This window comes from Corythoichthys intestinalis, chromosome 7, assembly GCF_030265065.1.
Source record: "Corythoichthys intestinalis isolate RoL2023-P3 chromosome 7, ASM3026506v1, whole genome shotgun sequence".
Classification (NCBI taxonomy): Eukaryota; Metazoa; Chordata; class Actinopteri; order Syngnathiformes; family Syngnathidae; genus Corythoichthys; species Corythoichthys intestinalis.
The window spans coordinates 47,810,965-47,835,510 of NC_080401.1; the positions used below are offsets into that span (position 1 = coordinate 47,810,965).

At 39.9% G+C, this 24,546-nt stretch overlaps 1 protein-coding gene across 3 annotated transcripts in view; it reads left to right on the forward strand.

Annotated features, from left to right (window-relative positions):
* The window catches only part of scyl3 (SCY1-like, kinase-like 3), a 324,580-nt gene that overhangs the window by 200,072 nt on the left and 99,962 nt on the right, over window positions 1-24,546 (forward strand). The gene's annotated exons all lie outside the window — the stretch shown is intronic.

Here is a 24,546-nt window from a genome sequence, read left to right on the forward strand (position 1 = left end):
AAGTTAAGGAAGAACTTTTATTTTTTTTAAGCTTGTAATCGAGTATCAAAACTCACAAAAGTCAAATAAAGCAAACTGTTGTAAACAAAATAGAATATAAATTTTAAAAATGCCAGATTGGGGGCCCCCGAGTGGTCAGGGGCCCTAAGCAGCTGCATAGTCTGTGTATTGGCTGGGCCGGCCCTGGTCCTAATTTACACAGGCCTAATTTAATTCAGTTTGATTGGTTTGATTCTATGGCTCTTTTATTTCCTTAAAATGAATATTAGGTTTTGTATCCTAGTCAGTGGAACATTTGGTGAATGTCTGATGGAATGAATGGGGATGATTGGAAATAAACTTGGATGAATGTGATTGTTTATACGTAGGTGGAGGACTTTTATTTGTATAAAATGTTTAGGAAACAATTTGTATGGGGACTGGCTTGGATGAGTGGTGATTTTACTGACATTGACGGTACGACAAAGACTACACTGTAAAAAACAAAATGAATAATTAAATAAAATGAATAAATAAATTGAAAGATAATTTAATAAATAAATATATAAATAAATAAAATAAATACATAAAATTACTTTTTTGTTACCCATATCCGAAGGTTGTGGAACCGTTACCTTTGGGGTTGTTATTTGAACCCTGACTTACTACCGCAATTCTGAACATCTTTGTTGAAACAATATCCCGTTCTGAAATAATTTAGCTATTATTTGGATCGTGAGTTTAATCATTGCATCCAGATTCAATACCGCGCTAATCCTTAGTAACACTAGGTAACTTTTTAAGCACACACTGGGGATTGATCAACCTTGGCTGGGCCTTCCTTGGGTGAGGACGTCTTGTAGTAAGGGCCGAAACGTCCGGTGATCTCAAGGCTCAGAACTGATGATGTGCACCTTAATTTTAATTGCAATTTGATATGATGTTCTTATTGTTTAATACACACAAGATAATAATGTGGAATGTAACGCCTGAAAAAGTCAGTTGGCTTTTCATCTTAATTTTAATAATACCTCTTGTATTCTCCCGATGGTGATGCTTCATATAATAACATGATTACGACCGTTGTATCATGGCGGATCATTCTTGCCCGTACATTACCAACGAAGTCCATCTTCTTAATTCGCAAACTGACTAGGATTATTTTATTAAGGGTCCATAAATATGTTTTGACCCATTGACAAATGCGGATTTGACCACATAGTCTGTATTAAATTGTATTCAGGTCGATCTACCAACCTCACGTGATTGGTTAGATGACTTAGACTTCTGACCCATACTTTCGACTTACTTTTATTCACTTTTTAATTAGGTTTCATATGGGAGGGGTAGTATGCTTGTGATGTTTGTATTTATAGATAATCTTGGTAAGTATATTTCGTACGTGCATATGCAATTCCATATGTCCTTTTGAGTCACTTATGGAAACATGAGTAATACTACAAATCTGGGTGTTGACCATGTTCTCACAACCATGTCGGTTCCCGTTCATAAGCTCAGAAATGTTCTCATACGGGTTCTTAAACGGACCTTCATGCTTGCCCTCTGCCCCATTTCCATACTCGTGACAATTGACTTATTTTGTGGATAAATGGATTCTTTAATTCCTGCCTATTTTGACACCCGGGTTTTGCGTAGACCGATGTTATATTTCCAGGGTGGTTTGTGTTGATTCGATTTGGTATGCCGTTTGATCTTGAGTCCTGGAAAGGGGGAGCTTCAACAACATGCGCCGGCCCGTGCATTGATCCCTGGGTTCCTGTTAATCGTGGAGACGCAAGTTGAAGCGGGGGAATTCAGGGTTCTCCTTTACTCTTTAGCCTCCCAGAAGGTTTCCCAGAAACATGACCAAAATCCGATTATATTAACGCTTTCAGGGGCAGTGGTCACCACCAGTGTTGTTAATCTTACTTTTACCAAATAACCACTTAAGTTACAAACATTTCTCCCAAAAAGTAATTGAATTAGTAACTCAGTTACCTCACTGTAAGAGCAATGAGTTACTCGGCAACAGTGGTGGGAGTAACGGCGTTATTTTTTCAGTAACGGGGTAATCTAACTAATTACTTTTTCCGCCGTTACAACGCCGTTACCGTTACTGACGGTCAAAAGCGGTGCGTTACTTACTCTGAATAAATTGAAGAAACTACCAGCCGTGTCGAGTCGACTCTCTGGTCTGTTGATTTGTCATCCAAGACTTGGGGTGCGTTCAGGTTCGAGAATAGCGCACGTACTTCTGACTCCAAGCTGTTTGTCCCTGCTCATTCAATTAGACAATGCTTTCCAAAGTTTGGTAACGTTTCTTTGTTTGCTACACCTGATGCTAGCCTCGTTCCCATCTCCCACTGTCAGCCAGCAATAATTCTGCTTCCGTCTTGAGGACGGCAGACGCTTTGAAGGTGACCTGAATTGTCGGGAAACGAGCCTACCTGAATGCAGCCCCTCAAGAGATGCGATGGAAGTGATTGTGATTATCGGAAATGATTGGAATTGAATCGGGAGCAAAAAAAAAAAGCAATCGGATCGGGAAATATCGGGATCGGCAGATACTCAAACTAAAACGATCGGGATCGGATCAGGAGCAAAAAAACATGATCGGAACAACCCTAGCATTCATTCTTAGATGGCTGTCGGGCAGTGCAGAAGTGAAACGCACTGTTTTGTTCATGTCATTATGAAAAATCTGATGAGATCAAAGGCAAATCTATGTTGAATCCACCACTGCACCACATTTTTTTTAAACCTCCAGGTGTTCAAAAACTCAGGTTATACATTTAAAAAATTATATATTTATTATCGGTTATCGATATCGGTATTGGCTTTGAGGAGCAGGAAGTTATCGATATCGGTGTCGGTTTCAAAAAATGGATATCGTGCACCCCTAACTGCGGCCCAGTTGTCCTTCATGCGACGAGTGTAAATTACAAACTCCACCAAATAAGAAAATAACAAAACAAAGAACACTTTAAAGGTTGAAAAAAAATAATTCATTCATTCCCGTTTCATTCATTCATTCTAAAATTCATTGACTATTTTTTTTGTTTCGATGAAAAATGGTAGTCAAGTCCTGTAAGTTTTTGAGCTGAGAATTCATTCTGCTCATTTAGTAGTCATATTTTCGATGTTCAAGCCTATACTTTAAATACCAGCCAGGATATGACCTTTTATGAACACTGAGATTGACATAAGCATAATGGAAATGTTAGCTTTGTTTAAAAAAAAGTGGGAAAACACGGAAAAGTTGGCTAGGCCATTACCATCTTAGCTAGCCGCTAGCAAACGTGTTGTGTCCAAGCAAAAATGATTAGCACATGAGCAAAGGTAATGTACTAATTTGGTATAATGGCATTGACTACACTCACAAAGTTATAAAACCCCATTATCTCAGTCATTTATACTTCTGTTAAAAAAAAGTTATGAGGGTAGAAATTGGGGGAAATAAGTCCGCAGATGACAATAATTATGTATGTCTTTCAAGTGATATTTTGCCTGAGGGTGAAAGCACTTGATTGGAGTGCAGGTATGGTATGCGTAGCCTTTTGTTTTTCCAAACATTCCCCAAATGTAAATGAATCATACATCAAATGTTGTCGTGTGCTTCCTCCTCGGCAGCCTTGCATTCATCTCCGTCCGTTCGCGTTTGACTCGCCTGAGGCACGAAAGCGCGGCTAGCGCGCAGTCTTTACAGAGATGATGAATGGTCACAAATAAACAGGCTTGAGTAAAGACAACAGTGAAAAGTGTTTTGTTTACTCTCCAGTCCGGCAAGTCCTGATGTGGAGCAGACCCTTTGGAATAAACAGTCAAAGAGAGAGGAAAAGTGGCCCCTTTTCTCCGCTTTGACCCCAGCCATTGTCCCGGCCGAGGGCCTGGTGACAGAGTCAAGTAGCGGGGACATTTATCACACAGAGGCCTCTCACTGGCGGACCCTGGACCCCCTCCCAGTGGACTGAAAGCTGACGGACATGGTACAAGCACTTCTTTGTCTCAGGTCATGTTCTCCTTGCGTCTTCTTTGACCCGCCGCGAAACTCATTGCTTGTTCCTTTGACCGACATGTCTTTTAACACTGTCTCAAGCTGGAAAAAAACACTGACCTCCGACACTTCAGCCTTTCTCTACATAGGCACCATTTATCAAGAAGTTTAAGAAAGTCCACTGCATTCTTCTGCAGCTTTCAGTTCTCATCTTTTTTTTTTCCTCATACTTTTTCCCTTATTGTTCTTGTTCTGGTACAGGTGTGAGCTTTCAGTTATTGGTTGCGGCGGCTCTAATGTGGGCACCTGTGGATTCGGGTATACCTGCTTTAACCGCACTTAGCTCCTTTGAAGGAGCTCTCGCACATTCTTGGCCGGTTAGAAAGTGGGCTTCTAAACCACTGGCTGCAGGAGATTCCTGGATGAGCTCCAGGACCTTACGGCATGCTGTGTAATAGCCAGCCACTAAAATACGCTTTAAACTTAAAATGTAGGTAATAGGTGGTCACTTAGAGAAACACGCGTTAGGGAGGATGGCAAGGTTAGTGAGATTTGTCTGAAATGAGGATCCCGTTGTAAGTGCACTCTTATGGCATAGCAAAACAATTTTACGTTTACCATCTTTAACGATATACCAAAAAAATAGGCTATACACATAATCAGGGGTGAAAATGGGCCAGAACGGTCAGGAACGCAGTTCCGGTATAAGATTCAGGGCCGGAATGCTATTCCGGTACATGGTGCTTTGATTCCGAAAATATGACGGCAACTGTCAAAACGCTAAGTAAAAAAAGAAAGAAAAAAAAAGCTAAGCTGCCACACATGCATTTCAACTCCAAGAAGAAAACAATCTACCAACATCAGATTTACATACACATGTATTAACAACAAACATAACAAAGTGCTTGGTTGGTTTTCTAAAACAGCACAAAAAAAAAAAAAAAAAGGTTAAATTGATGCGACAAAAAAAGGGCAATACAACATAAAATGGATCAAATCTTTAAGAGCAACGAAAGAGTTGAGCAGGCTTATTTATCATATGTAGTTGTTTTTTTGCTCTGATGGGCTGATGGAGAGGTTCAGAACATCTTAGCTGTCAATGTGCACTTTGGATTTATATTTGTTCATTTATGTTAGGCTACTTATTCATTTCCTTATGATTTAAAAACGTCAATGTTTGCGCGATTTTCAAAATAGATTCCATTTCACTCTGCATAATATAAGTCATTTTCACCTTTTTTTCTGAATACATGTTACTTATATCTATTGTTATTTAAAAAAAATAGAAAAAGTAAATATTTACATTAACTTCATTTTTAATATACATCCTATGTTCTTAAGTAGTTAAAATTGAGATTTGGCCATTAGTATGTGAGGAAATGAGGGAAAATAAAAATTAGGAGATAAAGGTTGGGGTTATTGCTGTCTTTGTTAACCTTTATTTTGCAAATCATTGAAAAAATACAATTTTGAATGAAAATCAGTTTTTGTATTTCATAGAAATAACTGTGCTAAAACAGTTTTCTTTGCATTTCAGTAGTTTAAGAGGTTTGACAACCCCCCCCCCCCCCCCCAATAAATAAATAAAAGAAAAAAAATAATAATAAAATTTCTGGCTCCGTGGCGACCTTCACGTCTGGGAATTCCGGCAAGAAGTTCTAGCCACTTTCACCCCTGCATATAATTCAGATTTTTGTTTTTGTCTTGAAGCTTTCTACAACCAAAAATTCCAGAACATACTGCCAAAACCTTGTATTTAAATCTTATTACATCATTTAGTGACAAGGAACTAATGCTGGACAATATGATGTATATCACCAAAACAATAGTAAATTATGCATCATCATAAATTCCTTCTAGTTGCTAATTGTTGTATTATGAAAATAAACATACACAGTACTCAACTCTACACTTCTAAATCTCAGTGTTGTTTTTTGGCACTCCTTTTAATTTTCGTCTTTGTCAAAAGTACTTATCAGTCATATTGTAGTCACTTCAAAATGACTAAAAAAAGAAAGTCCCATACAAATTTCTCTATTTTAGTCGACGGTTACTCAAAATGTTTTTTGTCCATTCAATCCATCCAATTTTTTGTCCAAAAAAAAGCAAAAGGTTTCCAACAATTTCGAATAAACATAGACGAGCACATATTGCAGCGTTTACAACAGGGGTGGTAAAACTATTCCTCAAAGGGCCGGGTGCAGGTTTTCGTTGCAACCCATCAAAAGGACATCTTTTCACCGATCTGGTGTCTTACAAGTGCAATCAATTGATTCCAGTCAGGTGCTTCTTGTTTCCCCGGACATTTCATTGGTTAAACTGCCTGTGATGGATCAGTTGTAACAAAGACCAGGACCCACTCAGCCCTTGAGGAGCAGTTTGCCCACCCCTGGTCTACAAGGATAAAAACACACACTCAGCAGGAAAAGCAATACATTATTTTCAACGAAACAATTAAAATGTACTAATTACCCCCATTAAACCAAAAAAAATTAAACAATTAAATAAATTCAATGCTAACATGTATGCTAAACTAAGGTGACGAGTTACTTTAAGTGTGTAATGATCACTCAGCACAGACCTTTACAGGCTAATGCAACTTTGCATATTCTTTCTTGCCAAAATAAGAAAACAGATCATACCATGTTTTTCCAAACAAGCAAGATGGAGCACAGCCTAGCTTAAAACAGATCCTAAACTCCGTTAAGGAGAGGCGCAGCATATCTCACATGAGTGACACAACTCCAACACTGCTACGATACAAGCTAACGTACTCCACGTACGATATGAAAATGTCCCGCATTGTGAACAAATAACAGAAACAATGTCGCATTTTCATCGCGTTGTCGTCTCGTCAGACGAAAACTGGCATTTGTCTCGTTATGTTCTTGTGCTCCAAGACACTTTTTTGCACGTCATCGTCGACAAAATATTTTCGTTATCATCGTTGTTGACCAGAGGCGCTGGAAGTACTCACAGCAAGGGGTGCTGAGGATCTTTTCTTTGTTTTTCCCATCCAAAAACAGCCGTTTCAGTCCAATTTTGTCATGCTCGCACGTTTTCTCCATACAAGGCGTGCACAATGCTAGTACACACGCATGCTGGATAGTTTACGTACTACTAGGCTACTACAAAGACAGCGTTCTACTAGTATTTAACCTACAGTGTATTATAATGCAATCCCCGCAGCTAGATGGCGCAATGACACACACAAAGACATTTGAAAACGAAAAGGGCCAACAAGCCTCAGTTTAACACCCCCTTTTCACAATACTAAATTAATTGCATATGAATATCCACCAGCAATCTGCACAGCGGCTGCTCAAATAGCAACAACAAACAATAATATGGTAACAATGCAAGCATGTCTTACCTATTTGAAGACACCAAAGGACAATAATCTTCATTTTCGACCTCAAATTGAATTTTAGAAAATTTCGTCGTTTTTGTAAAAAAAAAAATTGCAAATTCGTCTCTGTCCTGCGTTAACGCCTCCTCTGTCAAGTTTACTTTTCCGTTCCAAAAGCACCTTATTCAAAAAGACCCAGGGGCAAGCAAGGTGTCAGGTGGTATTAACAAACAAAAAAAAAACCTTTCTCAACATATACTGTATATTTAATCCCCAAAGTTAAATACGCTATTGTTTCAATATGTTTTATTTTTAGCCCCCCACAAACAAATCTACCAAAACACTTTTTTCTCCCCAACACCAGGGGGTGTTGCAGCACCCTCAGCCCCCCACTTCCCGCGCTACTGTTGTTGACGAAAACATCAGCTCCAGATGCTTCTTTATCACTGATGCAGGACGGCCACTAGATACCCCTATACGAGCAAACTAGTAGCGTGATAAATCACCACACAACAGGAACATATGGTGCATAAATAAAACAAACAGTTCACTCGTTGGCTGCCATCCAATACAATGTGCAGCAACACTCGCAAAGGCTTTTTTTTTTTTTTTTTTTTTTTAATATATATAAAACATATAAAATAAATATATTCGAAATCATGGCATATCCTTAAGGTCATATAAAAGGCCCACATCATCACAAAAAAAAAAAAAATCCATATCGCCTAGCACTACAGGGAATTACTCAATGTTTGTTGAAGTGTAATTTTATAGCAGCCCAAAAGTTGAGAAGCAATATTTTGAGGTGGTTTTTGGAAACCTATATTTGGAGGTTAGAACTGGAAATCATGTATTCACAACACAAAAGTCAAGACAATTCCTGGAGAAGGTGAAGAAAGAGAGGACCATGAATTTGTTTACCAAAATTCAAGAATTTGTAATTGGTCGCTGGAGAGATTGCAGGGCCAAACATTTACTCACTCAAATTTGGATGTTGTGGGAGACCTTGCCTACTACTACTACTCTGGACCAATATTTGGGGTTTAGGAGCGCCAGCTGGAGTGATTGCAAGTTTGAGTCTGACGGCAGGAACAAGATGGGAAGGTCAGAACTGGCCAAATATTTACAAACCAAAAGCTGAAGTTTCAGACTAATTAAAATTATATAAAAATGCGGGCGCGATCATGGGTTTAAGGCCTTGAAAAGAACAATGAGTGTAAACAGAAATTTCCTACCACCAGTCAGTACCTGCAACAAAAAGTTTTCATGGCTCTTTCTAAGTGAGACACATCATGCAACAAATATACAGTAGTTTTTGACAAAGGGAGGATGCTGGAATTCACACCTAACTTTGACTATTATATTTTTTTTAAGGGCTGTCAAAATTATCGCATTAACGGGCGGTAATTAATTTTTTTAATTAATCACGTTAAAATATTTGACGCATTTACCGCACATGCCCCGCTCAAACAGATTAAAATGACAACACAGTGTAATGTCCACTTGTTACTTGTGTTTTTTGGTGTTTTTTCGCCCTCTGCTGGCACTTGGGTGCGACTGGTTTTATGGGTTTCAGCACCCGTGAGCATTGTGTAATTATTGACATCAACAATGGCGAGCGCTTAGTATATTTTTTTAAATAGAAAATTTTACAAATTTTACTCAAACGAAAACATTGAGGGGTTTTAATATAAAATTTCTATAACTTGTACTAACATTTATCTTTTAAGAACTACAAGTCTTTCTATCCATGGATCGATTTAACAGAATGTTAGTAATGTTAATGCCATCTTGTTGATTTATTGTTATAATAAACAAATACAGTACTTATGTACCGTATGTTGAATGTATATATCCGTCTTGTGTCTTATCTTTCCATTCCAACAATAATTTACAGAAAAATATGACATATTTTATAGATGGTTTGAATTGCGATTAATTTTGATTAATTTTTAAGCTGTAATTAACTCGATTCAAAATTTTCATCGTTTGACAGCCCTAATTTTTTTTGTTGCTATTCTATTGTTAATACCGTAATACTTTATGAATGTTATTGACAACATTTAGACAAACAAAAGCTCATTTATTTTGCACTACAAGGCAAATCCATAAAATTTTAACAATTAAAATATTACGATAAATGAAAAGACTAAAAATCTAGGTTAATTTCTGACTTGCATTTAAAAAAATGCAAATTGCAGAACATGGATTACGAAGATTAAATTATACAGTCAACTGGTGAAGACAATACAGTAATTTGTTAATAAAGCAGTAGTAGACTAAATTTTCAGGGCAGATTGAAAAGTCAACCAGATCACAGGTGAAGGACATTTATTCCACAATAGAGGATCATAAAAAATGAACTCTTGATATCAATTTGTTTGGTTCTGGTTCTGGAAAGATTCTATAAGCCTGCACCCAATGAACTGAGGGAACTTGATGTATCATGGCGAACTAAAATGTCTTAGAATAAATGCTGCGTTGTTGAGATACAAGTTGAATTCATTCCATGACCACGTTCATAACTCAAAACACTTCTACTTCATATACAAATTACATTAATTAAGTTCACTTTTCCGAAAAATTGCACATAGGTTTTTGTAATATGTCTTTGATGCAAAAACTAATTCTTCTTTGCAGAGGATAAAGAGTGTGCCTGTAGAAAAATTAGAGGACACTCCATGAAATATTCAGTTCTTTATTAAGAAATGTTCACATATCAATGTCTGATCTTGTTCTTCTTTATCTCTGGAAAAGAAAGGGATTTAATTGCAGGTAAACAATAAAAGTAACATTGTTTTACTCATGAAACCGAACAACAAAAATGCATATTCTAACTGAGGAAAAAGTGAGGACACCCTACCACCTAATAGCTAGTGTTACCCCCTTTGACTGAAATAACTTCAGTGAGACGCTTTTTGTAGCCATCTACCAGTCTTTGACATCGGTCTGAAGAAGGTTTGCCCCACTCCTTAACGCAGAATACTTTCAGCTGTGAGAATGGTTGAGGGGTTTCTTGCATGAACAGCCCATTTCAAGTCACCCCACAGCATCTCAATGGGATTAGTATCTGGACCAGGGGTCCCCAAACATTTTCCTGTGAGGGCCACATAACGTTTCCCTTCTCTGATGAGGGGGCGGGGTCAGTTTGTAACAGAAAAAGTGTGACGATTGCAGGAGTGCCTAAATGTAAAAATTTATTGTTTTTCAGAAAGCCACAATCAAATAACACTTTCTGGTTTCTTCACGTAACAAAAGTAAATAATATAAAACTAATAATGTAATAATAATAATAACACTAATAATTAAATAGATAATAAGCAAATAACCCTCTCTGGGTGCTTCACAGAAAAAAGCCAGGAAATAAATAACACTATTCGAAAAAAAAAAAATCTAAATGCTCTCTGGTATTGTTCAGGGGGCCGGACCAAATGTGGAGGCGGGCCGTAGTTTGAGGACCCCTGATCTGGATTTTGACTCGGCCATTCCAGGACTCTCTTCCTTTTCAGCCAGTCCTTGGTGGATTTACTGGTATGTTTTGACTCATTGTCATGTTGCAGGGTCCAGTTTCGCTTCAGGTTTATTTTGTTCACAGATGATCTCACATGTTCCGTAAGCACCCTCTGATACACGATGAAATTCATGGTGGATTTTATGATGGTGAGCTGGCCAGGTCCTGCTGAAGCAAAGCATCCCCAAACAATTACACTTCCACTTCCATGCTTCACACTGGGTATGAGGTTCTTTTCCTGGAATACTGTTTTGGGTTTACGCTAAACATGTCCTCTGTTCTGGTCCAAAAAATTTTTGATTCATTTGTCCAAAGAACATTATTCCAGAAGTCCTGGCCTTTGTCTACATCCACTCTGGCAAACTTCAGTCTGTCCTTCATGTTCTTCTTGGAGAGCAAAGGTTTCCTCCTTGCACACCCCCCATGAAGGTTAAACTTTTGAAGACTCTTTCTGATTGTAGAGGCATGCACTTTCACATCAATAGTAACAAGAGCCTGCTGTAGGTCCCGTGATGACATTTTAGGGTTTTCGGGGAATCCTTTTAGTATCTTGCAGTTTGTTTTCGGCGTGAACTTGCATGGACGGCCAGACCTGGGCATGTTAGCGGTTGTTTTGAATGTCCTCCACTTGTAGACTATTTCCCGGACAGTGGAATGGCTGATTTTATATTCTTTTGAGATCTTTTGAAATCCCTTAACAGACTCATAAGCGTCTAAAATCTTTTTTCTGAAGGCCTCGGACAGCTCCTTTGATCTCACCATGGTGTTTTCTCTCACTTCAACAGTCAGGGGCACACCAAGCTAATTGTAAGGTTTAATTAAGGCAAACCTCCTTCAAAACACTGGGTAATGATGTTTGTAATCATGTGTGTGATACCAATGTGTGGTATTTTAGCCATTTTAAGTGGGATTAAATGTGTGGGTGTCCTGATTTATTTCTCAACAGAAATTGCATTAATTTAAAATTACATTGTACACAAAGTTATAAAAAAATATTTTTTTCAGTTTTGACTGTTTTGATCCATCACTTGAATCTCTCAAGATTGTTAAATATCATTATGACCAAATATGTTAGAAAACACACAGGCTTCCATAGGGTGTCTTCATTTTTTCACATGACTGTATATGCTCTCTCGGAATGTTTTTTTTTTTGCCCTTTTTTTTTTTTTAAATATCTTTTAGCAACCACCCCCCCCCCCCCCCCTTCCCACAGATGCTAATTATGAGCCCAATCCTCCCAAATTTAACTCTTTCACTGCTATTGCTAGTGATAGATTTCCAATCAATTTCAATTGGGAAGGTTGGCAGTGAAAAATGAATGTCAGCGCTCCCAGTTTAAAAAGATTGGAGGTCTATCGCTGTCAATGGCATGGATCAAGTCATGAGAATGGACATAGAGAGGATGCAATGTGGCCTCGGTAGTGAAGCTCGAGTGTCTGTTTGTTATAGCAGCTTCATGGCTGCCCGTCTGTCTAATACCGAGCAGGAATTTTTCCTCAAAAATGCGGCTGTAACTCACCGCCTCCGCCTCAGAAATCATAACTTGTCTATGAGCGTGTAATGAAAGAGGTGCTTCTTCTATTACCCTTTAAACCGCACCACATGAGACTGGTTTGTCTAAGGCACGGGGCCCCCTAGTGGAGAGCACAGTATCACGTATAGTGCAGATTGAGGGTGATATGTGGCTGACCCCAGGGTGCAAAGATAGAGCTTCAAAGACATGCTGGAGATGATGGATACTAAGGAGGGGCTCATAGCTTGAGGCAGCCATTCTTGAGAGGGGAAAGTAAGACGGACCGAGACGGCCAAACTGCATGGCCTCTGTCCCCTTTCAACAGGAAAACACACACATACACACTCCCTCTTTCTATCTCCACCCGTCTCCAGCTTGGGCTCTAATATCCTCTGTCCCACTTTGAAGATGTCAAAGAATAATATTGACAGAGTCTCCGGTGAAATGTTATTGTGGTTTCCCTTTCCAGATAGCTTGGGAAAAGAGGGAATTAGGACGTGGCAGAAGAGGAGGAGGAGGACAGTGTCAGGATGGGAGTGAAGGTGTCCACCAGCTAGAGACAGGTAGAAAAAACAGCCGATTGAGGGGACACGTATGCAAACAATTGGACCAAATCCCTCATGATGAAAGTCAGCTGAAGCATGATTGTTGGATGTCCCTGAATGTGGAGGGATCATCACTGGTGTGTGTTAACTTACTGGCGGCCAATGATGGCAAATAGACCATCAATCCATTTTGTCTAGGAGGGTTGCATTTGAAAGTTAAAGTTTGTATACAATTACATAGGTGAAATTAAAAAACAAAAACAAAAAAACAAAGTGTGACCAACATTTTTTAAAAATTAAATAATCCGTTCAATTCAATCAGTTAATATAAACATTTTGTGTGAAAGATGTTATAGAATGTATAATATAATAACGTGGAGAACATGAAAAGTAACGTTAGTTACTTTGCTGAGTAACTAATTACTCTTACATTGAGGTAACTGAGTGAATAACTCAATTACTTTTTGGCGGAAGTAATTTGTAATGATCACTAAATACTTTTTTCAAGTAAGATTAACAACACAACCAGATCGGCATCCCGATCGATCGGGTCCGATCACGTCATTTTCAAAGTATCGGAATTGGCAAATAAATACCAGACATGCCTTTTTTAATATATATATATATATTTTTTTTTTTTTTTTTTTTTTTTATTAAATCGTTTTTTAATTGTATTTAACGTTACAGACAAAATGTCTTACACTCATCCAGAGTCTTTAGTTTTGGCTTAAAGTAGGGCTGTCAAATTTATCGCGTTAACGACGGTAATAACATTAAAATATTTAACGCAATTAACGCATGCGCTGCACTACCCACTCACGCATTGTCGTGTTCAATCTATAATGGCACCGTATTATGTATACATAGAGCTAAAAGGCAACGTAAAATGAGTAGAGAGAATTTTGGCAGCCTTTGAAGCCTTTTTTTAATTGGCTAAAGCCTTACAATTCCTCTCTCAAAGATTAGAAATATCTTTGGAAGCAATGTGGGGAAGAAAAGTAGTAGGTGATCCTTTTTCTTAACACTCTATTTTATTTCCCAACACTGAGAAGATATATCAATTGGTACCATTACACACAGTCATGGTTGCACTTCCCATCATGCATTTGAGCAGAAGTTAAGTGGCTGCAGTATCATTTACTAAAAGCTCATAAAAATCCACTAGATGTCAATATTTAGTCACAATATACAAAGTCACATTATCCTTTAAGAATTACAAGTCTTTCTATCCGTGGATCCCTCTCACAGAAAGAATGTTAATAATGTAAATGCCATCTTGAGGATTTATTGTCATAATAAACAAATACAGCACTTATGTACTGTATGTTGAATGTATATATTCGTCCGAGTTTTATTCATTTTTTTCTTCATGAATTGCCAAAATGTATATGAATTTTATCGGAATGATTGGAATTGAATCAGGAGCAAAAAAAAAAAAAGCAATCGGATCGGGAAATATCGGGATCGGCAGATACTCAAACTAAAATGATCGGGATCGGCTCGGGAGCAAAAAAAACATGATCGGAACAACCCTATCAATAGCGGTGTTATTTTTTAAGTAGTGAGTAATTTGCAGTGCCGTTACCGTTACTGAGAATGTGGAGAGGCGCGTTACTAAAACTTTGTTGAATGAAGCGCGAGTTGTCTGATTTTGTCACAGCTGCTTAGATAGTGGATAGAGCAGAGCAGGAGGGGGCTGGGGGAGTGATGCCGTTGCAAACATAATGATGATTGACAAGGTGGCTCGGAGCGTTAGCATAGCATTCGCGTTCTCGTTAGCATTAGCATTTAGCATGGTGAGCATCATCAAACTCTCGGGCAACTTTTTTTTACAGTTCGAGGCATTCAGGTAGGTACAATTAATTGAAAATAATGTGCTGTTTTCTTGATCAGTGTGCATTTTTATCACCAAGTTTACGTTGTCTCCTGGCACATTCTGCCATGTTAGCTGCACAACAACTGTAGCCGCTCTCCTATGACTCTCTCGCTGTTTACGTCTTCGCCGTGTAGTAAAGCATTATTTTGCCATATTCTTGTTGACCATCTGGCAGCTAGGCGCTCCTCCGACGTCGGCTGGTTTGTCCGGCGGTCATTGTCCAGCTGCTTCCCCGCAAACGAGCCCTCTGCCCTCAGCAGACTTCTAACATGTTCGCCGCCGAGTTGCCGATCGGCGAAGACAATCGACAATCGACACCGTGTGAAATGATCCGGGCTAGTTATGTGTGATTTTTCCCTTCGAAGACTTTGAAACATCACTCGGTTCGGGTTAGCATGTCGGCCAGCTGTCACACCTAATGGTTCGTTTACATTTTCTGAAGCCGAGGGCAGGGAAATGACAAAAGCCCGACTAACTATGGTGGCATAAAATATCGTTCGGGAGGTGCAACAGTAAAGGTGACGTCAACAGTTTGGACCATTATGGAGTAATTTTGCCATGTCGTACTGAATAAATGCATTTGTATTATTTCATATTCCATTTAGCACAACACTGTTATTTGTCATGACCATACCATTTATTTAGTTATTGGGGAAAATACTTGGATAAAAAGAATATCCTGTAAAAATACTAGAGTAGAGAGACTGAAACAATGACATTTTGCAGCTCTCTTTGTCGCATTTTCCTCGTTCTCAATAATTCCCCCTCAATGGGCTTACTAGTAAAACAGATGGAACCATTCTCCTGCTGACGTCATCCTCCTGTTGGGGACGCGAGAGCCCTATAATGGTAGGCGTCGTTAACCGGCAGATTAAAATACTAATTTCTCGTCATCTGTGCTTTGCCAAATTGTTGTATATAGTCGAATCGTCTCAAAATATGATTCTAATTCACATAATAATGCTATTTAAGACTTTTTTTCTCCTGTCATACCCACTTTAAAGATGACAATGTTGATCGATATTTTAATCAATTTCAGTTAGTCTTCTTTGTTCCTTGATCCAGATTGATGTATCGTTACACCTCTACCAGACACTAAGAACAAGCACGCATTATCTTTCGCATTCATGTGCAAAAAAACACAAAAACATTTTGATTGAATTTGCTCCCCGATCTCAGCGTAGTCTTGCCCTACAGGGCATGTCAACACGCAGACAGGATGCCTGTCTGTCTATCTTCATCATGCAGGGGTCAACATGACAAAAGGCAGGACAGGGAAGAGATAAAGTGACAGGGGTCAAACTGCGGGTTGCTTTTCCAAAGCAATGCTTCACATTGATATTTTTGTATCTCGTAGTTGGGGTGTGAGGTCAGGAGAGTATCGCATGAAGTATTTGTTGTCGTTTCATTTGGACCTCTACAAAGTAAATGAGAAAATGTGGCTTTAGGTTAACTCAGTGCGGTGGCGCAATGGCGTTGTTAGGGTCTCATGGGGCTCCAAGCAAGAAATCCCAGGGGCCGCCATCCACCCGTGCACGCCGCATAAATGTTTTTTGCTAGCATAAATGTACAATAAATAAGTCAACAATGCATAAGGCTGTGACATTTTCTATAAGACTGCAAGAAATGCTCAACTTCCCCCAAAATGTCAAAAAATAAGTGATCAAATGCACACATTACACACTACAGTATGCGCTACAATGCTCTAAACTTTTGTTCAGAATTAGCTTCTTATCACTGGTTACAATGCGGCTTGCTTTCCATTCATTTACGCATCTTCACTGTCCTTGAAACAGTGCTGAGTGCGTTTCATCGCCAGAGTTGAGAGTACATTGTTCCACTATAGCGAAACGAGAAGAGTCATTGGCTGAAGGCCTGGTTTATCTCATCCATCGGACGCTGACTTCGTCTTGGGGGCTATGAGCAGTGGGTGGAGCTCAGTTGGCCGCAATGCCGGATTCTCTGCATGATGACTGGATGATCTGTCTGAGGATGAATTTGATTAACAGCGAAATGAGCAAATCAGTGATCTTGTCGTATTAACATTAGCGGGAGACATTTTTCAATTTTCATTTCGTTGTTCGGAGTTGTACCGGAGACTTTCATAATCATCCTAGTGACATTTGCTTCGTTAAGAATGACTAGCGAAAAATTGAGCTCCGATTTCTGGTGTTTTTTCTTTTATATAGCTGCTTGTATTTGGAGACTTGACTTCTAGCACTATTGTTTTTCCCTACCGAGCAGCGGGTGCCTGCTCAGCCCCTCCACCGTCACGAAGCACTTACCGGCAGACACTCTTTCCCTCATTGAAAGACCAGGATCCGCCACTGGTACCAGACCACATCGAAAGAAAAATTTAAGTTGGCAGATAATAAACAGACATATACAAAAACACTTTTCACGAATTTCGAGCAGTCCAATGACAGCAACAAGTGCAGGTTGCATTGGCAGATGAGGTGGAGCCCAAAAGGGAGGTTTGCTACTGCTGTGTTGTTTCAAATGGTCAATTCTTGCCGTTTCTGTAGGTTACATTTTGATAGCCCTCGGGACCACATTATTGACCCAGGGCCCCAAGCATTTGCCTGGCATGCCTGTCCGCTAGCCCCGCCTCTAGGTGGTGGTATTATATGGTTTGATGATAAAGCACCAATTTGAATGGCTTCCAACTTAAAGTGCCTGTGACAGGATATAAAAAGTCTTAAATAGCATTATTATGTGAACTAAAATCATATTTTGAGACGATTTGACTATATACAACAATTTGGCAAAGTGCAGATGACTAGAAATAAGTCTTTTAATCTGCCATTTAACCCCGCCTGTTATAATAGCGCTCTAGCGTCCCTAGCTGGATCATGACATCGGCAGGGTTCAGCTGATTTAGAATTTAGCCCATTGAAGTGGAAGATTCAGAACGAGGAAAATGCGACAGAGAGCAGCAAAATGTCATCATTGTTTCAATCTCTCTACTCCAATATTTTTACAGGATATTCTTTTGATCTAAATATTTTCCCCAATATGAAATGTTAAAAATGGATTTAATCTGTACGACGGGGCTAACTTACTGCATAATGGTCAAAACTGCTGACTTCTTGCAACTCCCGAACGGTATTTTATGCCACCGGAGTTAGTCCGGCTTTTGTCATTTCCCTGCCCCGGCTTCGGAGACTGAGGAAAGAGCGTAAACAAAACAGGAGGCATGACAGCTAGCCGACATGCTAACTTGAACCAAGCGGCTTTTCCAAGTCTTTTTCATGCATTTCAAAAAACGAAAAAATCACACAAAACTACCTCGACTCATGTCACACACGGCGGCGGGGTTGATTGTATTCACCGATTGGCCAGCCCCCATCGGCGAGCAAGTTACTGCTCGTCGCTCTGCTGGCACCTCTTTAGTATGCCACCTCCTTATTAATATGTTTGCCGTGATCCCAGTATTTTACGTCATATAATATACAAAGCTTACTCACTTCCTTGTCCGTCCAGTGGTTCCTCGATTGTTGGACTTGTTTTGGCCATCACGGTTAACAAGAATCTTTTGGAAATCCAAAAAGCCTCACACCACTCTCCCTGGTGTAGCAGCAAAAGCCTGCAGCACATTTGGAGGGTGTGACGTAAAAAATGAACGAATTAATCCGCAAAATCAGCTGAACCCACAGTCTTTCTGCATGCTATATAGTAATGGCTGTATTGTGAAGATAATATCTACCGCTGACGTCACATTTGCCTTCTTCCTCAACCCGAGACTGGAGTCGGAAGTCACTCATTTTCATATATCGATCGCTTCCACACACATACAAGCGGTCCATTTCATTTTCGAGCATAAAATTCCGTGTGTATATGAAATAAACATGCTTGTTTTGTGTCACAGGCACTTTAAAGTGCGTAGGACAGGAGGAAAAAAAACGTATCAAATAGGATTATTATGTGAATTAGAATCATATTTTGAGACGATTCGACTATATACAACAATTTAGCAAAGCGCAAATGACGAGAAATTAGTCTTTTAATCTGCCGGTTAGCAACGCCTACCATTATAGGGCTCTCGCATCCCCAACAGGTGGATGATGTCAGCAGAGTCACGATTTCATCTGATTTAGTATGCAGCCCATACAGGGGGAATTTATTCACAACGAGGAAAACGTGACGAAGAGAGCCGCAAAATGTCATTGTATCAGTCGCTCTACTCCAATATTTTTACAGGATATTCTTTTTATCCAAGTATTTTCCCCAATATTTAAATACTGTAAATGGCTTGAGAAGGACCAGTCAGCCCTTTGAGAGGAAATTATTCAGAATGAGGAAAACATGATGAAGACCAAAATGTCATTGTTTCAGTCTCTCTACGCCAATATTTTTAAAGAATATTCTTTTTATCCAAGTATTTTTCCGCAATAGCTACAGTGCCTTGCAAAAGTATTCGGCCCCCTTGAATCTTGCAACCTTTCGCCACATTTCAGGCTTCAAACATAAAGATATGAAATTGAATTTTTTTGTCAAGAATCAACAACAAGTGGGACACAATCGTGAAGTGGAACAACATTTATTGGATAATTTAAACTTTTTTAACAAATAAAAAACTGAAAAGTGGGGCGTGCAATATTATTCGGCCCCTTTACTTTCAGTGCAGCAAACTCACTCCAGAAGTTCAGTGAGGATCTCTGAATGATCCAATGTTGTCCTAAATGACCGATGATGATAAATAGAATCCACCTGTGTGTAATCAAGTCTCTGTATAAATGCAATTGCTCTGTGATAGTCTCAGGGTTCTGTTTAAAGTGCAGAGAGCATTATGAAAACCAAGGAACACACCAGGCAGGTCCGAGATACTGTTGTGGAGAACTTTAAAGCCGGATTTGGATACAAAAAGATTTCCCAAGCTTTAAACATCTCAAGGAGCACTGTGCAAGCCATCATATTGAAATGGAAGGAGTATCAGACCACTGCAAATCTACCAAGACCCAGCCGTCCTTCCAAACTTTCTTCTCAAACAAGGAGAAAACTGATCGGAGATGCAGCCAAGAGGCCCATGATCACTCTGGATGAACTGCAGAGATCTGCAGCTGAGGTGGGAGAGTCTGTCCATAGGACAACAATCAGTCGTACACTGCACAAATCTGGCCTTTATGGAAGAGAGGCAAGAAGGAAGCCATTCCTCAAAGATATCCATAAAAAGTCTCGTTTAAAGTTTGCCACAGGCCACCTGGGAGACACACCAAACATGTGGAAGAAGGTACTCTGGTCAGATGAAACCAGAATTGAACTTTTTGGCCACAATGCAAAACGATATGTTTGGCGTAAAAGCAACACAGCTCATCACCCTGAACACACCATCCCCACTGTCAAACATGGTGGTAGCAGCATCATGGTTTGGGCCTGCTTTTCTTCAGCAGGGACAGGGAAGATGGTCAAAATTGACGGGAAGATGGATGCAGCCAAATACAGGAACATTCTGGAAGAAAACCTGTTGGTATCTGCACAAGACCTGAGACTGGGACGGAGATTTATCTTCCAACAGGACAATGATCCAAAACATAAAGCCAAATCTACAATGGAATGGTTAAAAAATAAACGTATCCAGGTGTTAGAATGGCCAAGTCAAAGTCCAGACCTGAATCCAATCGAGAATCTGTGGAAAGAGCTGAAGACTGCTGTTCACAAACACTCTCCATCCAACCTCACTGAGCTCGAGCTGTTTTGCAAGGAAGAATGGGCAAGAATGTCAATCTCTCGATGTGCAAAACTGATAGAAAAATACCCCAAGCGACTTGCAGCTGTAATTGGAGCAAAAGGTGGCGCTACGAAGTATTAACGCAAGAGGGCCGAATAATATTGCACGCCCCACTTTTCAGTTTTTTATTTGTTAAAAAAGTTTAAATTAACCAATAAATTTTGTTCCACTTCACCATTGTGTCCCACTTGTTGTTGATTCTTGACAAAAAATTAAAATTTTATATCTTTATGTTTGAAGCCTGAAATGTGGCGAAAGGTTGCAAGGTTCAAGGGGGCCGAATACTTTTGCAAGGCACTGTAAATAAATGGCATGGTCATGACAAATAAGTCTTGTGCTAAATGGAATATGAAATCATAAAAATGCATTTATTCAAGACGACATGGCAAAATTACTCCATAATGGTCAAAACTGTCGACTTCACCTTAACTGTCGCACCTCCCGAACGATATTTTATGCCACCTAAATCGGGCTTATGTCATTTCCCTTCCCCAGCTTCGGAGAATGTAAACAAACCAAGAGGCGTGACAGCTAGCCGACATGCTAACCCGAACTGAATGACGTTTCAAAGTCTTCGAAGTGGAAAATCACACATAACTAGCCCGGATCGTTTCACATGATGACTGTGTTGTCGATTGTCTTTGCTGATTGGCAAACCGCCCGGCGGCGAGCAATTTAAAGCTCGTTCCCCTGCTACTACGGACAGGAGAGCTCGCCGGGGAAGCAGCTGGACATTGACCGCCGAACAAACCAGCCGACGTTGGAGGAGCGTGTAGCTGCCAAATGGTCAACACGAATATGGCAAAATAATGATTTGCTACACGGTGAAGTCGTAAACAGCGAGATACTCAATGGAGGAGGGCGGCTGCAGTTGTTGTGCAGCTAACGTGCAGCTAATGTGTATGAGGAGAGCTTTTTACATCCCTATCCATGATCAAACATAAGTAGTCCTTTATTTAAAGAAAGTTTGTAGTGTTAACTTTGTAATCGCTGTATTCGCAGCTATTTTTAACACAAAGTTGCAATTTCTGATCGGTCGGAAAATTTGACAGAACAGCAGGCACATGAAGAGGGCTATAAGCCGAGTATAGTGCTCTCCTGGCGGGGGGATGTGCGACAAGCCGCTGGTTGTCGGCCGAGGGGACAAGGAGCATGTCTGCCACAAAATGCAAGCCACCTACATATTAAAATGATCCCAGTATTTGACATAATACAAAAGACGATGTTTACTCACTTCCATGTAAGTCCCATGGTCCCACAGTAGTAGGGCTTGTTTTGGCCAATATCTACCGGTGAATGGGAACTTTTTGAAACCCCAAAAAGGCGCACACGCCTCTCCCTCATACAGCACGATTTCTCTGCAGCCGTTTGGCTGTCGTGATGCAAAAAATAAACGTATTAATCCGGAAAATCAGCTGAATCCTTAGTCCTTCTCATACAACAGTACAGCTGTATAGTGAAGAGTACTCCCTCCTCCGTACACGTCACAGCGCCCTCTTTCTCAAGTCGAGACTCTTGTCAGAAGTCACTCATTTTCGTGGCGCGGGATTCTTAAAAATTAAATAAATATAGCGATCGCTTCCACACACATCCAAGCGGTCCATTTCATTCAGGAGCATAAAATACCTCGTGTATAATGAAAGAAACATGCTTTTTCGTGTCACAGGCACTTTAAATGTGAGAGTCTAAAACAAATATGTCTTGATTTTACTGTACAACAGGTGCATTCCATTTTCCTTCCCGAGTGTCCATGAAGAAGCCTCATTATAGGCTTCTATGGCCACAAATGCACACATTACATTTTGTGGCCCAAATTTTATATTATTTTAAAGCAGGACACTCTGTAAAAATACCATTACAAACCCTATCCCAGCAGCCTGACCAGAGTTCGGTCATCAACTAAATATGATTATAGTGATTTTTCTTCTTTTTTCCACTGTTTTTTTTTTCCTCTTCACGCAATTCCAGCCTCTCTTCATGAAGGGATGCAACACATCAAAGCTGGCTGGCGAGGGTGCCCCGTGCATCCTCTCTCCCACTGATCACGGGCCATTGTGAATAATTGTATTATCCCATAAGCAAAGAGGCTATCTTGCCTCCCTCTCGCCCTCATTGAAGAGAAGCAAAGTGGGTGGCTGCAGGCGAGTGAAAAAGGCCCGTCCTGCTGTTAAAGCAAATCTAGCCTTCGGCTTGTTAAGAAAAAGATATGGAGGGGTAATCATGCTCTCCCCTCTTGTCATTACAAGAAGTCTTGACAGTGGACAATAGTTGCCATTTATGTCATAATATTATGGTAATTGGAAACATATAGTTGAAAAACAGCTCACTTCAGTCACATGGCAGTGCCAAAGTAGGTCTTTGGAGTAGGGGGACCATAGCATGAATAGCATGTGTTCAATGGATCGCACACGTGACTTCCACATGAACTCGTGCATAAGATGCAAAAGTCAGGATTTGGACTTCTTTTGAAGATGGGCATCATGCTTCTTTTGAAGATTATCTTGTTGAAGGGGCTTTTATGGCACACGTATGCCGACTGCATAGGATCAAAGCTCATACGCGTATGAAGATTTTGATAGGAAGCAGCCGGTAATCTGCTGTCTGCTAACATTGGGAATTGATAGGAGAAAGACAAAAGCTTTGGGGCACATGCAAAGTTTCTGTTTGCATACATAGCCATTAAAGGGACACCTGGGGAAAAAAAAGATTTCATGTGAAAGCTGCTCAATGGGTACATTTACATGGGTAGTGTTCCTCAATCTGATTAAAGTCAATCGTGTTAAGTGAATGGGATTTAGTCTCTATAGACCCTACCCACGTGACGTCACAACTCCTTCCTCCTGACTGGTGCCCCCCAATTGTCCGTCAACACATCATGTTTCCCTGTTACGGCTACGTACATTCCTCCTATTTACGACGTGTTTTTCTGCTCGTTAACATTAATAATCAAAATGGTGAAGGCGTGTGTGGCGGTCGGTTGCAATAACAGAGAAGATAGACGGAGAAGACGGAGAGACTTGAAGTTCTACCGGATTCCGAGAGACCCGGAGAGAAGAGAGCGAGATGGCTGCTGCAAAAAAAACTGGGCTCCAAACGATTACCACAGATTATGTAGTAGTCATTTTATATCTGGTAAGATGCATTTAATATATATTTAGAGGGTTTTGGGCTGACAACCACAATTAAGATCATTGCTAGGTTAATCGCCGACAACATACACGTATGTATGTAGTGAGAGTGCTATCGCTAAACCATATAAACATTAAAAGCCCTAACTCCATTGACAAACGACATGAAATACATTAGACTTGACAGTGGATGTTAGCAATAACAAAAGATTTTGAATTGAAAATTTCGTAACTCACCTTTCCAAGCACAAGATAGATTCCTGCCGAATTTTCGTGGACGAGGACCTGTTTCACCCAACCAGCAACGAAGTATTTATAAGCCTCCAAGCTCTTAAAGTTTTTCAAACTTTCGTGAGAATAGGCTGATTTTGTGTGGACAAGATAGTTGTACAGTTCAGGGTAGCTAGCAGATGTCAGGCAAATACGGCGGAGACAGCGGGTCGAAAAACATCGATTTAGGCATCAAATATGGATCTGGCGAATGGATAAACTGAAGCTTTTCCACATAACGCCTTTTATGCAACGCATCAAGTGAGTTTACGGCATCCGAAAGCATCGGGTCTTCCATGAAATGCATTATAAATTGCTCGATCAATTGAGACCATTGATAATACAGACACAAAATGACGGACAAGTGGGCGGAACCATACAGCGAGCACGTGATTTTGTGACGTCGGTGGGTAGGGTCTATACATGAAGTTTAAGAGATTCAAGTTCAATCTGCGTTTACATGGCCACAGCTGAATCCGATTGAGTTTTTCAGTCACATTGAAATGAAATGAGTCACATTATCTGTTTGAAAATTAATTTTGACGCATTATAAAAAAAATTTTTAGGGTTCATTTCATTCCATTCATTTTTGTTGTTTTATTTCTTACGACTTCTATAAACATTTTACCGGCAAAGTCTAAACTTTAAATTCA